The following is a 19,990-nucleotide window of genomic DNA, read 5'->3' as shown; positions in this document are numbered from 1 at the left end:
CTTACATTATTTGTTAATGATCATTTTCAGTCATATTTTAATGTAAAACCTGCCACTAATTTTTGATTGAGTCATAAAATAAGCAGACAAAAATGAAATTTTGCAAATACTGGGTTTTAAGAAATTATTTGTATTTTTTAAAAGTCCTGTGAAATATTCAGCTTTTAAAAACTGTATGTTTTTAGGAAAATCTATTTCTTCTAGATTGTCCAATTTGTTGGCATATAGTTGTTCATATTTTTTTTTATAATTCTTTGTATCAGTGTGTCAGCTGAATCAATAATAATCAGGAAATCTGAAAATATAGATTATAACTAATAAAATCAAAAGCAGAAAAACAAAACAAAACAAAAAACCTCCCAGCAAACAAAAGTTGTGCACTGGATAGCTTCTGGCTTCTTATGTGAATTTTATCAAACATTCAAAAAAGACATAACACCTATTCTTTTCAAAAATTTTTAAAAAATTTAAAAGAAAGGAAGACACTCAAGTTAATTTTACAAGACCAGCATTATCTTAATGCCAAAACCAGAAAATTACACTGCAAAGAAAAACCAAATTATAGGTCAATGTCCCTAATAAACATAGGTGCAAAAATCCTCAAAAAATGTTAACAAACTGAAGCTAGAAATACATGAAAAAGATCAGACAACATGATTATGTGGGATTTATTCTAAGGATGTAGAGTTACTACAATATCAAGAAATTAATTTATGTGGTTGTAAAGCCAGTAGCCACGGCCTCCATCACAGCCGCCTGGCCCTTGCAGGTTCACCTTTGATTCAGACAGATGGTAATGAACGGAGCCAAGAACTGGTTGGCCATTAGCTTCAATTTTAGCTTGCACCCGGCGGGCAAGAAATACACACAGTGGGAAAACACTTCCCTTTCCATTCAGGGCTTTCAAAACCACTGACTTATTTGAGTTTCCTAGAATCAAAGGTTTCTAGCTCACCAGCCTTATTCACCTCTGTTCCCCATCTCCTTCTCTCTGCACAAACTCTGCACAAACTGGCTTCTCCTTCAGCACTCTGCCATCTTGGCTGCTTCTCTCCTCCACGTGGCCTTTCTCTGCAGTCTCTCCCATCATGGACTCCTCTGCCCCATTTTATAGTGTAGAAATAAAAACCTTTCATTTAATATACAATAAAGGAAGTCTCTGCTACAAATTCACTTAGGGTGGAAAAGGCTTAGTTTTAAAACTAAGCCTTAGGCTATAATGACCCTGCCTGCTTACAGCCTGTCCTCCACACCCAATGCAAACTATAAGCGAGCAAACATATATATCATATTTACAAACTTATTTGACCAACAGTGGTATACCACATAAACAAAATGAAGGTTAATAATCACATGCTCATTTCAAGAGATGCCAAAAAAGCTCTTGACAAAAATCTAGCACTTATTTACAGTGTGTCCATAAAGACATGGTGCACTTTTGACCAGTCACAGGAAAGCAACAACAGGAAATCTGCACCAAATAAAAGGAAAACTCTCCCAGTTTCATATCTATTCAGGGCAGTTCGATGTGGGCTCACACACAGATTTTTTAGGACTCCTTAGGTAGCTATCCCATATAGCCTCTGTAGACTCATCACTGACAGATGGCCTACCAGAACGGGGTTTCTCCACCAAACTGCCGGTTTCTTCAACTGCTTATCCCACTGAGTAATGTTATCCCTATGTGGTGGTGCTTCATTATAAACATGCCAATATTCACGTTGCACTTTGGTCACGGATTCAAATTTAGCAAGCCACAGAACACACTGAACTTTCCTCTGTACCATCCACATCTCAACTAGCATGGTCATGGGCTGCTCCGCTTTATACATGGTATTATGTCATCATCTGCACATGTGCACATGCTGCCACATCATCCCACAGAAACTGGGAAGATTTTCCTTTTATTTGGTGCAGATTTCACATTTCTGTTGTCTTTTGTTGCTTTCCTGTGACCAGTCAAAAGTGTACCATGACTTTACAGACACATTGTAAAATAAAAACTCCCAACAAAGTGGAAATAGAGGGAGTATACTTCCAAATAATAAATACCATGTAGGCAAACCCACAGCCAACATCATATGCCCAGGAAAAAATAAAATGTATTTCCTTTAAGATTAGTAACAAAGCAGAAATGCCAACTTTCTCCGCTCACATTTTAGCTACAGCAATCAGACAAGAAAAAGTAATAGAAGGTGTCCAAATTTAATAAAAGAAGTAAAACTGTTATGATTTTCAGATGACATAATACTTTATACAGAGAACACTAATGACTCCACCAAAACCTAATAGAACAGATAAATTCATTCAATACACTAGCAAGACTTAGAACTCAGTTGCATTTTTATACACCAATAATAAAATATCAGAAAGGGAAACTGAGAAAACAATCCCATTTATAATCGCATTTGTAGTACTCCAGCCCACTGGGAACTACCAGTGTGGTGTAGAAAAATCCTACTCAAGGCACAAACTGATGTCAGGAGGAAGAGTGAGAGACCTGCCAAATGAAACAAGATCTCCTGAACTTTCTTCTCCCTTAATTTTTATTAATCAGAAGCAGAACAGAGGTAACAGGATTACAAGGGAAGGAGGCCAGGTGATAAGGGGAAAGAATGATTAATAGCCATTTTGCTGACATGGAGAAAAGGCTAGTTTTGTCTGTGCATTCTTTTTCTTTTGCTAATTAACAAGCATAAAGGAAGGGGCAATCTAGAACCTCTAGGCTAATTTTCTAAAACCTGTTCACATGCATTTTTTTGTGTCTGCACAAAGGTCACTCACTCACACAGTTTCTTGGTGTTTGCATCCAAGAGACATTCACTCAGAGTTTTTAACTAAAGTTCCCCAATCCAAGTCACAGAGGATTCAAGGTTACATGGGTGATTCCTTACATGCATCAAAAAAAACAAAACAAAAAAACAAAAAAAAACCCAAAACAAAAACAACAACAAAAAACCCAACAACACTCAGGCATAAATTTAACCAAGGAATAAAAGAGCTGTACTTAGAAAATTATAAAATCCTGAAGAAAGAAATCAAAGGAAATGTAAATAAATGGAAGTATATATTGTGTCCATAGATAGAAATAATTAACATCATTAAAATGTCCATACTACCCAAAGCAATCAGTAAACTCAATGCAATTTTTATCAAAACACCAATGGCATAGTTCACAGAACTAGAACAAATAATCTAAAAAATTATATAGAACCCTCCCTCAAAAACCCAAAAAGAAAACTTATGAAATATCATTCAGTGGTCATTCTTTTAATTTATCTTGACATGAGAAGTATGCCATAGAATTAAAGACAAAGTATCTTAGTTGTTTAATATTGAGTTATCAGCAAATAAAAAGTCTAGGTATCATGAGACAGTGTAAATGAAAAAAAAGATACTATATCAAGCTAAATTTTCTTCACAAATTTCAAAAATCTGTCATATGAAGTCCACCATCATTTCCACAGAAAATTTGGAAGTGCCTTGGGCTTTCAACATGATAAATAGACTAATTTAAATGAAAGTTTCAATACCTTTAAGCACATAAATTATAAATAATCCCTTAGATCAAAATAATGACAAGGTGAATGTCCTCTGTATTAGTTTTTGTATGGTAGGCATTAAGGGTTTCAAAAATTGTGTTTGAAACTCTACGAAGACATCACCAGATATTCAGCATATTAATGGCCTTAAAACAAAATATAAGTTCTTGGAGTATTCTGAATGTGTCATATTTCTTAGAAATTATATCTTAATGGATTTAAGACATATTAAAGTGATTTGTTTTGGGGATGTCAGATATGTAATATGTTTTTCATATAATATTTCCATGAGCTCTGTTAGTCAAATAAGTTTGTAAATATGATATATATGTTTGCTCACTTATAGTTTGCATTGGATGTGGGGGACAGGCTATAGGCTGGCAAGGTCCTTGTAGCCAATGGCTTGGTTTTAAGACTAAGCTTTTCCCACCCTTTTAATACTAAAATCTTCTCAAAACTGAGGTTTTCCCCACACCCTTGACTGCTGCATGATGTGAGGTGGTGCACTCTTATGAGGAATCCCGTTTATGCCTCAGATGAGTGGCTTTGTATCACAGACATCCTTATTTGTATATTGGCTTAAAGGCTTTAATTTCTACACTATAAAATGAGGCAGACTGGGGGCACTCTTGCTCAGATCCTTCCATCAGAGCTAAGATAGTGGAATGCTGAAAGAGAAGCTAGTTTGTGCAGAGGTTGTACAGAGAAGAGATGGGAGGCCTTTGATTCTAGTAAACTCGAATGAGTCAGTGGTTTTGGGAGCCCTGAATGGAAAGGGAAGTGTTTTTCCACTGTGTGTATTTCTCACCCACTGGGTGCAAGCTAGGATTAAAGCTAATGGCCCACTAGTTCTTGGCTCCATTATTTCATTACTGTCTTATCTGAATCAAATGCGAAACTACATGGGCCAGGCAGCTGTGATGGTGACCATGCTACTGGCCTTACAATCTTAAGAACTTTGTGGATCACTCCAGAAATAACACAAAATACACAACATTACTGACAAAATATATATGTCTGTGTATTTGAGTTGTAGCAATAGAGTGCCTAATTGCTCCCAAAGGGAGACTATGTTTACATAGGAATACTCATTACCTTCTCTTACCTGTACAAAAATGAAATCATTGAACATTATCACTAAGCCTGTGCTCAGTGAAGCAAGTCTTTTCATACTATATTGAGAAAAAGGTGTAATTAACTTTGCCATTATCTACATACATCCTTACTTCCCACTATCAATGAAATCTAATGAAATAATCATTTCTATCCACCAACCCACAGGTGGGAGGTGTGCTTATCATTAACCCAGAAAAAGCATAAGCCCTCAGCAGATCCACAAGGAGAAAAATGTTTCATTTTAACACTTGGCTAGACCACATTTTCATTTTCTTCAACTAATTAACAGAAAAAAATTCTAAATGATAATATATATGTGCCTTTATATACTTTGGCCAATGTATGAAATTGTAAACATACATAAAAGAAAAAATGCAATAGAATCAGTTGAAAATATATTATTAATTATTTTATCTTGCTTTTGCATAAGAAGCAATTGTGAGATTTGGTGTTATTAAAGAAAGATATAAAAATATTCACAGAAAAAGCCCATAAATTAGGCATTTCTAGGATAGAGGGCAGTTGTGGAACGACTTTTTTCATAAGCCAATTCTATAGAGTAGATAATATATGTAGATGAACACTTTACCAATTTCTCCTTCCATTTTTAAAGCAGCACCACAGTGTCCCTTATATTTGTAAATAGCTCTTGTGATATATAGAAAAAAGTTTTTTAAATCATTTGTCACCCTTTAAAATGCTCAAATAAAAAATAAACATTTCTTAAATTATAATGATTCTCCTTAAATAATATTTACTTCGATCACCTTATGTTTTATCAGAATTCTCTAGGAAGTTTTCTTTTATCTTTATAAATGTCTATGTGATCAACTCAGTACTTATGAATTGCTGGCACTGAATCAACGTGTATATTAGAATATTGTGACTGGATAAAAAAGATGTGGCACATATACACTATGGAATACTACTCAGCCATAAGAAATGATGACATTGGATCATTTACAGCAAAATGGTGGGATCTTGATAACATTATACGAAGTGAAATAAGTAAATCAGAAAACACCAGGAATGGCATTATTCCATACATATTTGGGACATAAAAGTGAGACTAAGAGACATTGATAAGAGTGTGGTGGTTATGGGGGGAGGGGGGAGAGGGAGAGGGAGAGGGAGAGGAGGAGGGGGAGGGGCACAAAGAAAACTAGATAGAAGGTGACAGAGGACAATCTGACTTTGGGTGATGGGTATGCAACAGAATTGAATGACAAGATAACCTGGACATGTTATCTTTGAATATATGTATCCTGATTTATTGATGTCACCCTATTAAAAAAATTAAAAAAAAGAATATTGTAATAATCTTTTTTAAAATCTGTTTTACTCGTGCTTGTGATCATTTAATTTTTTTTAATTTTTCTTAATATTTCTTAAACCTATGACATACTTATTTGTCTACCAGAATTTCCTTTGAGGTTTACAATGAGTAAGATATCCTCCTAAGTATTTAACTAGTGAATTTTTGAAGTATTCTAAGGTTGTCACCATCATTTTAAACTTATTATATTTTTAAACTGTACATCATTTTGTTAGCTCAAAAAGAAAATTCAAATTCAATCCCTTGAGATGAATAACAAGTATTAGTGATTGCTATTATTGAATGTTAACAAATTAAATTAATATAACAGAAACAAAAAATCAATTGCTGTTTAAGTAGAGTTTAATGTTATTTATGGGAAAACTGAACCACAAAATTATACAGCTATTCCAAGCCTATTATTTTACAAGTATGTGACATAGACCTAAAAAGAAAAATTGACTTCAAGGCAAAAAATATTTATTTACAGAATCTAGACTACATTTTAGTTCCCCTTATCACTAACATTGTTCTTTCCACTGAATATACCATATCAAATAGATATGTACCTATTAATTTGATAAGAAAATTATTCCTTCTTTCAAAAACAGAAAGAATAACTTAAGGAAGACACCAAGGATTAATTAGGCATCTTAAGGCCATTTACTTTTCCATACAAATGAGTATTTTTTTAAAGTCATTTATATATTTGCTAATAAAATGTAGATTCAAGAGAGAAAAGAATACAAATGGCACATTACCATTTGATCTACAATAATTTGTGAAATTGCAAATCATTGTTTCAAGATCTCAGGTATGCCTAACATTATCTCCATTAGATAATTATTTATAAGTCAGCACAGGCTGAAATTTGATAAGGCATTCAGCATTCCAGATGTATAGCAATTTCTTTATTAATCTTAATATAAAATACTTTAAAATAAGTATCATTGATTAAAAACATGTCTGTGTTCTCCTATGAATTTTTAGTAAAAAAGGACATTTTCCCATGGAGATCCTTGTAATCAATCACATTATAATATTCTGATAAATACTTGGTCTCATATAGTACAGCTATTGTTCAGAGCATTAAAAATATATTTTATAATACAACAGTCATGTGGTAGAGTAAAAAATGGGGCTGCCATGTCTATGCAATAAAAACATAATATTAAAGGTGGTTTACATCTCTGAGATTTGTTTGAAGTTATAAAAATGGCATGTATTCTTTTTATTACTTTGTGTCAAGGGTAAATTTAGTTTCGTTTACCTTCAGTATGTTCAGTACTCACCTACCGGGCAGATATTTATTTTCATGTATGCTTGTGGAATGCGACGGTAAGTTTGATTTACAAATTAGCAATAACATATTCTCGATCTACCCTTTCTAACAAACCAATCCAACTTTTTACAAAGAAAAGTATATCATCTGAAAATTTAAGCATGAACATTTTATTTGACTATAAGGTTATTGCTGCTGCTGCTGTTGTTATCAATATCCTACATTATTCATGCCTGGAAAAAGTTCTGATGGTTAATTTGAGAGTTTTAAACTAATCTGAAATAAAAAGGTAATTAATATATTTTAAACTGTATGAAGTTTTAATTCGGATAAGCCACAATATTGACTAGAACTTAGTCACCTTTAATTCTGACTATGGAATATAAAAAGCCATATACTGTGAGAGATGAAAACACATCTGCCTAAAATTTCCCTAAGCATCTATATTCAGCAAACATCATGCATACTAAAAACGCAGACTTCCTTTCATTTTATGGCCCTTAGACTTGAGGGCACAAAGCCTCCTAAAACATACTGGGAGGGTGAGAGTAAGGAAAAAGACTGCAAAGAAATGAATAATGATAATAAATCAAGATGCAAGAGCAAATAATCAGTCGATAATTCTTTACTCTTTCAGATTAAACTAAGATGTATTAGTAAGCAATGAGATATAGAAAGAAATAGAAGTCACACATAATCAACATTTATCCAATTAAAGTTCCTATCATAGAATACATCTACACTGAATTGCTAAGTGAATACGCTTTCCCAAAACTATTAGGACTTTAACAACAGAGTATTTCTTTTTATGATTCTATAGGCACACACAAAAAAACAGTCTTCAGGATACTTGCAAAAAAATAGTAAAAACAAACAAAACAAAAACAACTCAAAAACATTCAATAAAGAACATCTATCTCTGTGTTTACTTTTTGTGAGTATCTCCACTTTCTTTATTCACCTTTCTTTATTCCCTATTCTGATAACAGTTCACAGAAATCAAAACATCAACACTAGCAATCTAGCTCCAGAAGGATTCTTAATCAGCTTATGTACAATAGGAAGCATAATGACTTCATGTGCATATAAGATATTTGTTGACTTGATTACTTGACTCTACAGCTAGTACTCTACCTTGCTAATGCCTTACTTGTCCCGTTGTTCTCCTGATTCATTTCCTAAAAATAAAAAATCTGTATATAGCAGCATGCTTAGAATAAAGATGGCACTTTTTCTCACTTAGCTGACATGGTGACATATAAGTGGTATGCGCTGTTTTTTAAACAACATTTGTCAAAAATAAGACGTGTGCATTTCTATGTGTGTTTAATATGTGTGTATCAAGGGACAGTAAGGAAAAATCTTTTAGTTGAAGAATCAAATGAGTACACACAAACATTTCAGAACTATCTGGAATGCTTTTCTACACTTCAGTACAAGCTGTATCTTACAGTGTTTATAATATAAACTCCAGTACAGAAAATTTTGATATATCTTAAAGTATAACATAATGTCTTTTGAATCATGAGTTATTTTAATGCCGTAAATCATCATGGCCAATTATTGCACTGCTCTCCCTCATCTCTATTTCCATCAGTACTCAACACATTTGTAAGGATTTTGCTAAGCATAGTGTGGTTCCCAGACTAGCAGCATTGACGTCACCCGAATGCTTGTTAGAAATGCAGAATCTCAGGTGCTCACACTAGAGTAATAAGTTCACATCTTTTAAAACAAGATCTCTAGATGATGTGTGTCATGTGAAACTTTGAGAAGTACTATGTGATAATGTGCATTTTTCCAAGAAAAAAAAATAGTATAAAATGCTATATTTCCCTATATATAAGATGCACCTTAATTTTGGGCCCTGAAATTTGAAAAAATATTATATAAAATTATTGAACTCAAGTTTTATTCATCATAAAATTCCTCATCACTGTCAAAACTGCCATCCATTAGCTGGTCCTCATCTGTGTCTGAGACAAATCACTGTCTTCATATATTGCCTCGTCCTCAGTTCCATCTATGGCATTTGAAGGCAACATTTCTACAAACATTGTATAAGAAGCACCCCATTTTGAAACCCCAAATTTTTTGAAAAAAGTGTGCATCTTATGCATGTGGAAATATGGGTATATGTATATATTTGGACACATGTGCACTCACTCTTTTAATGCAAAAATACAACGAGGCAGCTGTTATCATTACCCTTTTATGGATAGGAGAACTGAGGCACAAGAAACTTAAATATCTTGTCAAATATGGTATCACCAGTAAGTAGTGGAACTGAGAGTCTAACATGGCAGTCTGACCCCATCTCATTAGAATGTTTCGCTTCATAATGAATTATTTAACCATACATATTACAATGGCAACTAGATTCATTATTGTAGATGTGAGAATAAAAACAGAAATGAAAGAGGACAAAACATATCGACACCTCCTACACCTTAATGCATTTTTTTTTCGTCTTAAGAGGGTTAAAATTCTTCCATTTCAGAGAAAACTCTATAGGGAAGTGGGAATACAGAAAAAAACAATGTGTTTAAAAAAAGGACTCTTAAGGTCTTAGCTAGAATTTGCTAAGACAAATATAGTTTTTGTTTTCATGTTGCAAAACCAGTATTGCTAAAACAGCTCAGAAACCTCAGTTTAAAATATGTGATTAATTTTACTTATCCAGTGGTTGTCACTCAGCCCTAAAAAAAGTCTGCTTTGATTCTATACTGAGTGTGATGTATAGACAGATTCACTTCAGGCTATTGGGTGTTATGGGATCTTTTTAGATGAAAGATTTTTTCACTTAGCCACAGTTCATATCCTTTCAAACCCTAAGGGGGTATTTCAGAGTTACATGGGTATTGAATTGGATTTAATCTGTTTAAGATATTTCCTTATGATACTGAAATTTCAGATATTTTAGAAGATTTGATGTTCTGCAAAAAGGTAATGTTAGTTCTTTCAGAATGGAAGACTTAATAGTTCCATACAATGGCCCTTTTAATTGAAATTTTAATATTTGGACTTCATTCTGGTTGAATCCTGAAACTCCAATTTTCTACTTGAATAAAAACAGAAATTTGTGGGATGTTTTTCAATATATCTTATTCTTCTTTCCAATTCAATTCAGCGTCAACCCTGGGAGAGTGGACTTTAACATTAAGAAACTATTGCAATGTTTGCAACAGGTCTAAACTAGTAATACTGACTTTTGTAGAAAATTATCTCTGAAAAAGAACAAACAACTGAATAATATATATGATAATCCAACAAATGCCAAGGCCTTTAGTACATTCATATTTCAAAAATGTCTCTAATGAGTACCATATCCTTGTGACTAGAGTCTGAATTAAGCAAAATATCCCTAAATTCCTATTAATTTTTAATTGTGTTAATGAAATTAATTTGGTATAGTCTTTAAAAAGGCTTAACATGTATGAGCCTCTATAAATTGGCTCCTCCTTCAAATCAAAGCCAAGAGTTATTTATGCATTATGAGGACCCATATTTTTCAAAGAGATAGTGTGCAGTTAAATAGATCTCTCGAGTAGAAAAGAATTATGTAGCTGATTTTTGGGATAATTTACATACATAGATCTAAAGATGCTGTTCCCCCAACTCTGGAAAACTATAAATGGTCCCTTGTCTATCACGGGGGTTAGGTTCCAAAGCCCCTTTGCCCTGTGATAGGCAAAAATTCTCAAAGTAGCAACCTTATATTTATTTTATTATTTATATATATTTTAGACTTTTTAAACTCTCACCACACTCTTATAAAGCTTTCCTACATTATTAACTTTTCCCACACTCATTTTGTTTACTTTACCACAAAATAATTAAAATAATATATATAATTAAAATACATATATACCACAAAATTCCACAATATAATAAATATCGACAATACAAAATTAGATATATGCATTTTAAAAATCCACAATACAGTAAGATTGCAAAAAGTGAACCGTGATATGGCAAAGGATAACTGTATGCCTTGTGAATAGATTAAGGAAAAAAAAAAAAAAACAACTCAGACACAGACAATAGTAAAGTTATTACAGAAGGAAAAGAATAAGAGGGAAAGTGGGTGTGGGGGGTAAAAGAGGGTAAAGGAAGGGAGAATAAATGATAATGGGAGGAGATTTAAGTTGAGGTGGTGAATACGCAACACAATATACAGCTGATGTAGTATAGAATTGTACACCTGAAACCTATATAATTTTATTAACCAATGTTACCCTTACAAATTAGTTGAAAAATAAAAAAATAAATCATAAGTACATAAATAAACAGACAAATAAATAAATAAATACAAAAACTATAGTGTGTCAGTGAGCCTTGTACTATACCACTGATAAGCTTACGTTAGGAGTAAAATCTTCTAAAAGTTAATTAGAAATCATCCATTTTTACATGCTTTATTTTGTGCCGTAAAAAAAATGCTACATTTTATTAAATATATAAATTAACAAATGGTCTATAGATATTTATAGTTTAATGAATTTCTTTTATATTCACTAGTTTTTGAGTGTTCTGTGGACAATATTGAGAGTTACAAGTTACTGTACAATCTAAGTGTCATAGAGACAAACTATATTGCTATATTGTTTTCATTCCTTAAAATATATACATTGATTTAAAACAAAAAATTGGAGTGTGACTAATGTGACTAAATATCCTAAGTCACCCAAGTTCGTTGTGCAAACTATTACAAAAAAAAAACAAAAAACAAATGACACAGTCTAAAGAAAAAATAAAAATTAAGTGTGAGAGTAAGTTAAAAGAAAGAGAAGAAAGTTCATAAAAAAACTGCTTCACGGCTCTTAAATAATAGAAAATAAATGTCAAAGAAACTGTATTATGTGATGTAGGTATTCTAGTAAAAATTTGGAAGCGAAGGAAGTGTTACTATGAAGAGAAGTCCACCTATTCTCTGTCACTGATGGCAGTTATTCAAGTTTACTGACATTCCAGACCTATGGCTTTGGCTTTCAATTGCCAGCTTGTGCCAAGCTCCTAGTGCTTGTCATTTTCAAACAGAAAAGACAAGATAAAAAATTGCTTTGCTTAAAGTGGCCTGCTTTTGAGTGATAAACCTCTATCTAATCCATATTAGATTTAAGATACTAAAGATACTGTCATCTTAGAGGCTGTCACCCAAATGAAATCCTGTAAATGTTGTCAAGTTCCCAACTTTAGAGATATGCTTCTCATTTTGATCCATGACTTTGTGACATTTTTTTTTAGATTATCTCTACTATAAATACTTCGTTGCCTTCACAAAGCATACTGCAAATTATGTCATTTTTCAATTGGTTTGTTATGTGATTGCATTTTCTGTATAGGAAAGTTGGATATGATAGGATAGTATAATAAGATTTGTTTCACTCATTTTCTTATTACGATGTATTTTTTAAACTTTCATAAGCTTGAATAGAGCAAAACTGACTTTGCAAAAGTGTGTCAGTTTAAGTGATAGTATTAATATATATTACAGAGAATCCATCACTATATCTGCCTCAGCTCATTTAGTATTCAAACTACTATCAAGTGTGCCTTATTTTTTTGTCAAGAAATGGCAGCTGAACTCTTGGGTAGAACTATTCTTTGTAATCTATTTATATGTCCTTTTATTTATATAACCTATCAAGGACTAAAATAAGCTGGTAGTCATAGACAGTATTCATGACTGCAATGATTTTTCTTTGAGAATAAAAAGGGTGATTTTGATATTATTGTTAGGTTAAAAATATTACTCTATGTGAAAAATACTTTTTGACAGAGACAGAGAGAGTCAGAGAGGAGAGGGACAGACAGACAAGAAGGGAGAGAGATGAGAAGCATCAGTTCTTCATTGTAGCACTTTAGTTGTTCAAAAGTATTCTTTTTATCTCAATAGAAGGTAAAGATATATGCTATTGTCTCTTGGTAAGTCATTGAAAGTTAGCAGATATTTGTCATACACCTCCAGAATCAAGGAACATTGAGTCCAGTCACTTTTGTTAAGTGAAACATAACAGAATCAATAATTTATACTGTCACTTCTGAGAAGTACTAATGTATTTATCTTTCAAAAGTGGCTTCAGGTTTGCGGGAACTGATTCAAATTATTTATTTAATTATTTTACTCCCTTCACCCCCATGGACTGATACTACTTACTTGCTAAGAATGAACATTATTTTAGGGAACTATCTTTCAAATACATACCCAGCAGAGACAAAATATGCCTAGGATGATAATTAACTATGGAAAGAGCATAACTTCTCTTTCTTAGGTTCAATGCATTTCCCATTTGTTTCACATAATAATATTAACAAAATTACAGCCTTAACTTCTCTTTTGTTGTTACAATACAGGAATTGATGTGTAAATCCCCCCAAAAGTACATTTTAAAGAAATATAGAGGGTCTACAAAGTCAAATATCCTCAGTATTTGGCAACAAACAAAAATACTTAATTAACAGTTATATGGGTAACATTGCTAAACTGTAGATTTAGATAATTATCTGTGTCATCCTCTGGAAGAATAAGAGCTACCAACTCCATAAAATATATAAACCATTATATATATATTAAAATGAATAGTAACTTTCTTTTTGGATATTTAAATGAATAATTTACACAGTACATATTTATCAAAATTTGACTGGAAAATATTTGGGCAGTTTTATTTTGCCTTCAGATACCTGATCCTTAATGTTCTTAATTATGAAAGATAGAGTTTTAGTGATTCAATATTAGGTGATACTTTTAAAGTTTCATAGTTTTATTTTTTTAATTTTTATGAATTTTAATTTATTGTATTTACATGGATTCAAGTGTCCCACCGAATATAACTCCCTCACCCCCCACCTCTGTGTCTCACCGAATATAACTCCCTCACCCCCCCACCTCTGTGTCCCACCTTATACCTCTTTTGTCTCCTTCCCCTCAACACCCTCCCCCTTCCCTCTAAGATTTACTCTCCTGCTATCTATATCTCTGTGATGTGTATATATAATTTTACAAATTCCTTTACTTTTCATAGTTTTACTTTTTAATTTTACCAATTATCTACATTTAGAATTAGATATTTAATGAATCAAACATTCAACTAATAATTGCTCTAATATTATTCATGCCAACAATCTCAGCAGATCAAGGCAAAATTTAGCATTTCTCTGAGCAGTACTCTAGTCAATCAAATTGGTCTTCTTTCTATAATATGTATTTAGATTACTGGTAAAGAATCAATCAAAGTGTGTTGTTAAGAAAAGATTAATTACCTCCTTTTTTGAATTAATTAGTACTATATTAGAGTGCTAAACAAACCTGATCTAATAAAAGAAAAATGAATGTCAAAAAGATGTTAACTTGAGATATAGTCTAGTAGAGAGGTTTGTCATTTTTAAATGAATGAAAAACTATATTCCTCCTTGTTTATATGCAGAACTTTTTTAGTTCTAAACACTCTTAAAACTTTACTTTTTCCTTTATATCACAGAAATCTGTAATGTGAAAGAATAGCATTAACATTTTTTAAAAGTTGATGAAATTTTACACATAGTATTGTTACTTTAAGCTCAAAATTTAGACACCAGACCAACTGTAATGTTTTCAGATAGAGTTGAGTTCATGTGTGAAATGACCACATCAAGTAAAAGGTTTTAAAAAATGTAGATGACATAACTGTGGCAGTTGAAAAACATTAAAACACAGATTATAACTAAGTCCTTTCCCTTTTTGCTTAGAATTCTCTCTACAAATGAACTGATGTATAGCTGGTAACTTAAAGATTGATTTGATTCTCTTTAGAACATTCTATTTCAAAATTTCTTTTCCAAAGAAACATGTATGTTATTTATGATTACTAAAATTATAATATGTCATTAGATTTTTAGAAATGTATAAAGTACCCTTTTCTCTCCAGCTCACCCATAGTGACAGAGTAGTAATGCATTCCCTGTTTAAGAGAAAACAGACACACATCTGACTTGATTTATATGTACTAGTCAAAAATCTCTGAAGTTTAACATGGTCGACCTTTGCTAATATTTCCATTTGTCTCAGAACTTAGCCAAAATATCAGAGCAATATTTTGCAAAAGAAAGTTGTAAAACATTTTTACCTCTTATTTTCATGAGTTATATTTCACTTAGTGCCAATCTTAAACAAGTAGATATGCATATAGAGCCATATATAATTTAGTGTGCAGAGTATTCCCGAGAATCCCACTGTCTCCAAATCTTTCCATTAATACTGTATCTTAATATATAAAAGTCCTAGCAGTATACAGTCATACTTTGTTCTCTACCTGAGCCACACCCTTGTGCATCTCCACAAGAGCCTTTGAGAACGCAAGGACATTACCTGTTAGAGAACCCACAGTAACCCAGTAGAAACCAATAATGTTATTTATGGGTTGAACTTCTGTTTGTTTTTACCAAACTACCTAGGTTGGAAGAGCAGGGCCCTTGGAAGTGGCACACATTATTTGGTGGGATTAAAGTGGGAGGCAAGCTCGGGAAAGAGGCTCTTAGCCAAGAAAGAAAAAAACTCTTAGAATTACATTAAGTAACTCTCATACCAAAGGCTAAAGTCAGAAGATTGCAATTGTGAAATTTAAAAATTCAGAAAGTTTTCAAATGGAATGAGACAGGGCGTTGTGTTAAACTTTTCTCCTAAAAGAGGAATAACTGAATTGCATTTTCTTGTTTCTTTAACTTAAAAAAGAAAGTTAATATTCTTGGCAAAATACTCCAGCAAATGGATATCATACTTTCTTCATCTAATCAGCAGATATTTATGAACTTGAGAACTATATGTTAAAGCAATATTAATAGTCCCTTTAGCAAATTTTGTGGAAAAATTTATAAAAGTTGTATGTGTATCTTTATTTTGTGAAGTTATAAGAAATTTTCAGAATTATGTACTATTTTAAGCAATTCATTAGTAGAAAAAAAAAGTAGATTTAGGACTTAATGAATTTCAAAATATGACATTGAACCTACATAAATTAATTTCCTTGTTTAAGAACAGCTTTTACAGTTTACATTGTTATTTGTTGTGTTATTGACTAATACTGCACATTTTATTGGCTTCCGGTCCATATCACAAAACCCATTATCATGAACTCTTTCAGAGCTGTAGAGTTTCTTTTTGAAGAATCAATGTTCTTTATCATCTGTATTAGCCTAAAGCGATTATTTTGCTGTGGCAAATTTTGCGTTAGCTATTTTTTTTCTTTTTCATCAAAACAAAACACACACACAAACTATGTTTTGTTTTGTTTTGTTTTTTCTGTATTTTTCTGAAGCTGGAAACGGGGAGAGACAGTCAGACAGACTCCCGCATGCTCCCGACCGGGATTCATCCGGCACGCCCACCAGGGGGCGACGCTCTGCCCACCAGGGGGCGATGCTCTGCCCCTCCGGGGCATCGCTCTGTTATGACCAGAGCCACTCTAGCGCCTGGGGCAGAGGCCGAGGAGCCATCCCCAGCGCCCGGGCCATCTTTGCTCCAGTGGAGCCTTGGCTGTGGGAGGGGAAGAGAGAGACAGAGAGGAAGGAGAGGTGGAGGGGTGGAGAAGCAGATGGGCACTTCTCCTGTGTGCCTTGGCGGGGAATCCAACCCGGACTTCTGCACACCAGGCCGACGCTCTACCACTGAGCCAACCGGCCAGGGCCTACACACAAACTATGTTAAAGTTCTCACTAGTATGCTATTTTAAGATACTAAAACTTCTACAAAGTGAAATATTGTGCTTCTTGCACTTGAAATAACAAGGTCCTTCATTGTCCAAAATGGAACACCTAACCAAAAAATTATTTGGGAAAATGGTTTAGAGGGAAGTTCTAGGTCCAGTGAGAAAGTAGGTAGTTAATATTACTCATAGTAAAAATAAACTTTAAACATTGACCCATTAATATTGTTAAACATTCATTTTAAAGTATCTTTACATTTTAGATATGTTTCTTAAAATAACAAGCAGCAAAAATATATTCTTTGCACCTGATCTGTGGTGGCACAATGGATAAAGCATCGACCTGGAACACTGAGGTCACCAGTTCAAAACTTTAGGCTTGCTTGGTCAAGGAACATATGGGAGTTGATGCTTACTGTTCTTCTTCTCTCTCTATTTCTCTCTCTCTCTCTCTCTCTGTATCCTATCCTCTCTAAAATAAGTAAATATCTAAAAAAATAATTAAATATATATTATGTGCATTACTATTTTTATAGTCTACAGCTATCCTAATTTTAAAATAAAGCCTAATTAATAAAAAAGAAACTTTGCTAACTTACATTTTGCCATTGCTGTCTAACTAGGCAGAGGCTCAGTGGATGGAGCATCTGACTGGGAATCAGATAATCAAAACCCCAAGGTCACCAGATTGAGCACAAGCTCATCTGGTTTGAGCAAGGCACACCAGATTGAGCCCAAGGTCTCTTGCTTGAGCAAGAGGTCACTAGGTCTGCTGTAGACCCCCGGTCAAGGCACATATGACAAAGCAATCAATGAACAACTAAGGTGCCTCAATGAAGAACTGATGCTTCTCATCCCTTTCCCTTCCTGTCTGTCTGTCCCTGTCTATCCCTCTCTCTGACTCTCTCTCTGTCTCTGTAAAATAAAAATATGTCATTGCTTCATCTTGCAATTATAAGCTAAGTATTGAATGATCAAAACAATAATGTCTGTATTATCAAAGGAAAGAAATACCTAGTCCCTAGTACAAACAAGCTTTTAAAATACAGCTCTTAAGTATGCTAGTGTATATGTTGCTAACACTTGCATTCTTAACTATAAATAAAATTAAGTCCTTAAAGAACTCTTCATTTGAATATTATTAAAACAGCTACTTATTATGTATAATTTATTATATATAATCAGAACAAAAAAACTATTGAATTTTAAATGTTTATACTGCTAACACATACCAATTCTGCCTCTTTTATTGTCAATAATATCCCATCTTAATCTTATTTAGTGTGAAAGTTTATTTTAGGGTTAGATCCACACAGTGGATTCTTACTCTGAATTTATTCTTTATCTGTTGTCATGTGCAAAAGAATTAATTTTCTCTGGTTTATATAAATGATGCTATTTCATCTCTATATTATTATCTGTTAACCTGGAAGTGATACGCCTATAATGAAAATAATAATTTATAGAGTAAAAAGAACCAGGACACCTTCCTTAATATATTCTTGTTACTTATGACCATATTCTTATTAGATATTGATTCTGTGTTTATTGTAATGAGAGATAGAGTCACAACTTTGTATTTCTACCAGAAATCATTATGTCCTCTTGTACATAATAAATAATAAGTAGATTATTGTTGCATGTTATAGAATTTTCATTCTCAGAATGATATTTATAAATTATTTTAAGTGAAAATTAAATATAGGGATAACAGATGTTAAGGCTTTTCTGAATTTGATGACTAAAAGTCTCTAAAACATTTATATTGAAACACTTTTAATATCCAATGTATTACTCTTTTTAAAAATATTTATTTATCAATTTCAGGGAGAGAGAAAAAGAGACAGAAACATCGAATTGTTCCTGTATGTGCTCTGACTGGGGATCCAAGAAGCAACCTCTGCACTTCTGGACAATGCTTTAAGACAGAGGTCCCCAACCCCCGGGCTGTGGACTGGTACCGGTCCGTGGGCCATTTGGTACCGGTCTGCAGTGAAAGAATAAATAACTTACATTATTTCTGTTTTATTTATATTTAAGTTTGAAAGATGTTTTATTTTTTAAAAATGACCAGATTCCCTCTGTTACATCCATCTAAGACTCACTTTTGATGCTTGTCTCAATCTCGTGATACATTCATCCGTCCCATCCTAAAGGCCGGTCCGTGAAAATGTTTTCTGACATTAAACCGGTCCGTGGCACAAAAAAGTTTGGGGACCACTGCTTTAAGCAACTGAGCTATCTGGCCAGGGCTGCAATGTCTACTCATAGAGAGAAAAATGTTGATGTTATGCTGTCATTGGTTTTGTATGTCTATTCTTATTAGTTTACAAATTGATGTTCCACAAGTAGATTTCCCTTATTTTTTGGAGTTTCAAAAATAGTGGATTAAAACACAATGATAAAGAAACCATTTCATTCTCAAAACTATTCAATAGATGCTTTATTTAAATCATGCATTCATACAAACCTTAATGGTCAAAATAGCTTTTCAAAATTTTTATATGTTTATTCTAGTTACTTGATCCCTTTTTCATATTTACTTATACCTATGTCTCTTCTTTATCATATATATGAAATGCTTTTTTATATCTACACTCTTATGTGTAGAAAACATATCTGAAGCAAATTATAATTTTTGGAATTCAAGAATCTTTTGAGAGTATAACTTGATCAAAATTTGTATTTTCTAAAATTATGAGGAAGCAAGGATATTTAGTACATGTTCAAGATGATAAATTTAATGAAATTTTCTATTTAATATCAGCTTCAGGATCTTTTTTACAAATTTAACCTCTTTGGATTTTGTAAAATGAAGCATTTTATGCCTTCAGTCTGGAAACCAAAAATGATTATCTTTCTAAACAGTAACATGGCATAAAACATGTGTTTTCAGTACATTATTGAAAACCTCAAACTAATTCTTCTGCATTAGAGTCAGGATCTCTTATTTTCTTTAAAAAATTAATTTTCAATGGTTCTTATTTATTAGAAAAGTATATTTAAAACATAATTTTATGAATTATAAAAATAATATATATGTACACAAATA

At 32.7% G+C, this 19,990-nt stretch overlaps 1 protein-coding gene across 2 annotated transcripts in view; it reads right to left on the bottom strand.

Annotated features, from left to right (window-relative positions):
- Positions 1 to 19,990, bottom strand: part of PCDH11X (protocadherin 11 X-linked) — a 764,552-nt gene that overhangs the window by 180,851 nt on the left and 563,711 nt on the right. The gene's annotated exons all lie outside the window — the stretch shown is intronic.

This window comes from Saccopteryx bilineata, chromosome X, assembly GCF_036850765.1.
Source record: "Saccopteryx bilineata isolate mSacBil1 chromosome X, mSacBil1_pri_phased_curated, whole genome shotgun sequence".
Taxonomy (NCBI): domain Eukaryota; kingdom Metazoa; phylum Chordata; class Mammalia; order Chiroptera; family Emballonuridae; genus Saccopteryx; species Saccopteryx bilineata.
This window is presented reverse-complemented; position numbering and strand designations above follow the sequence as displayed.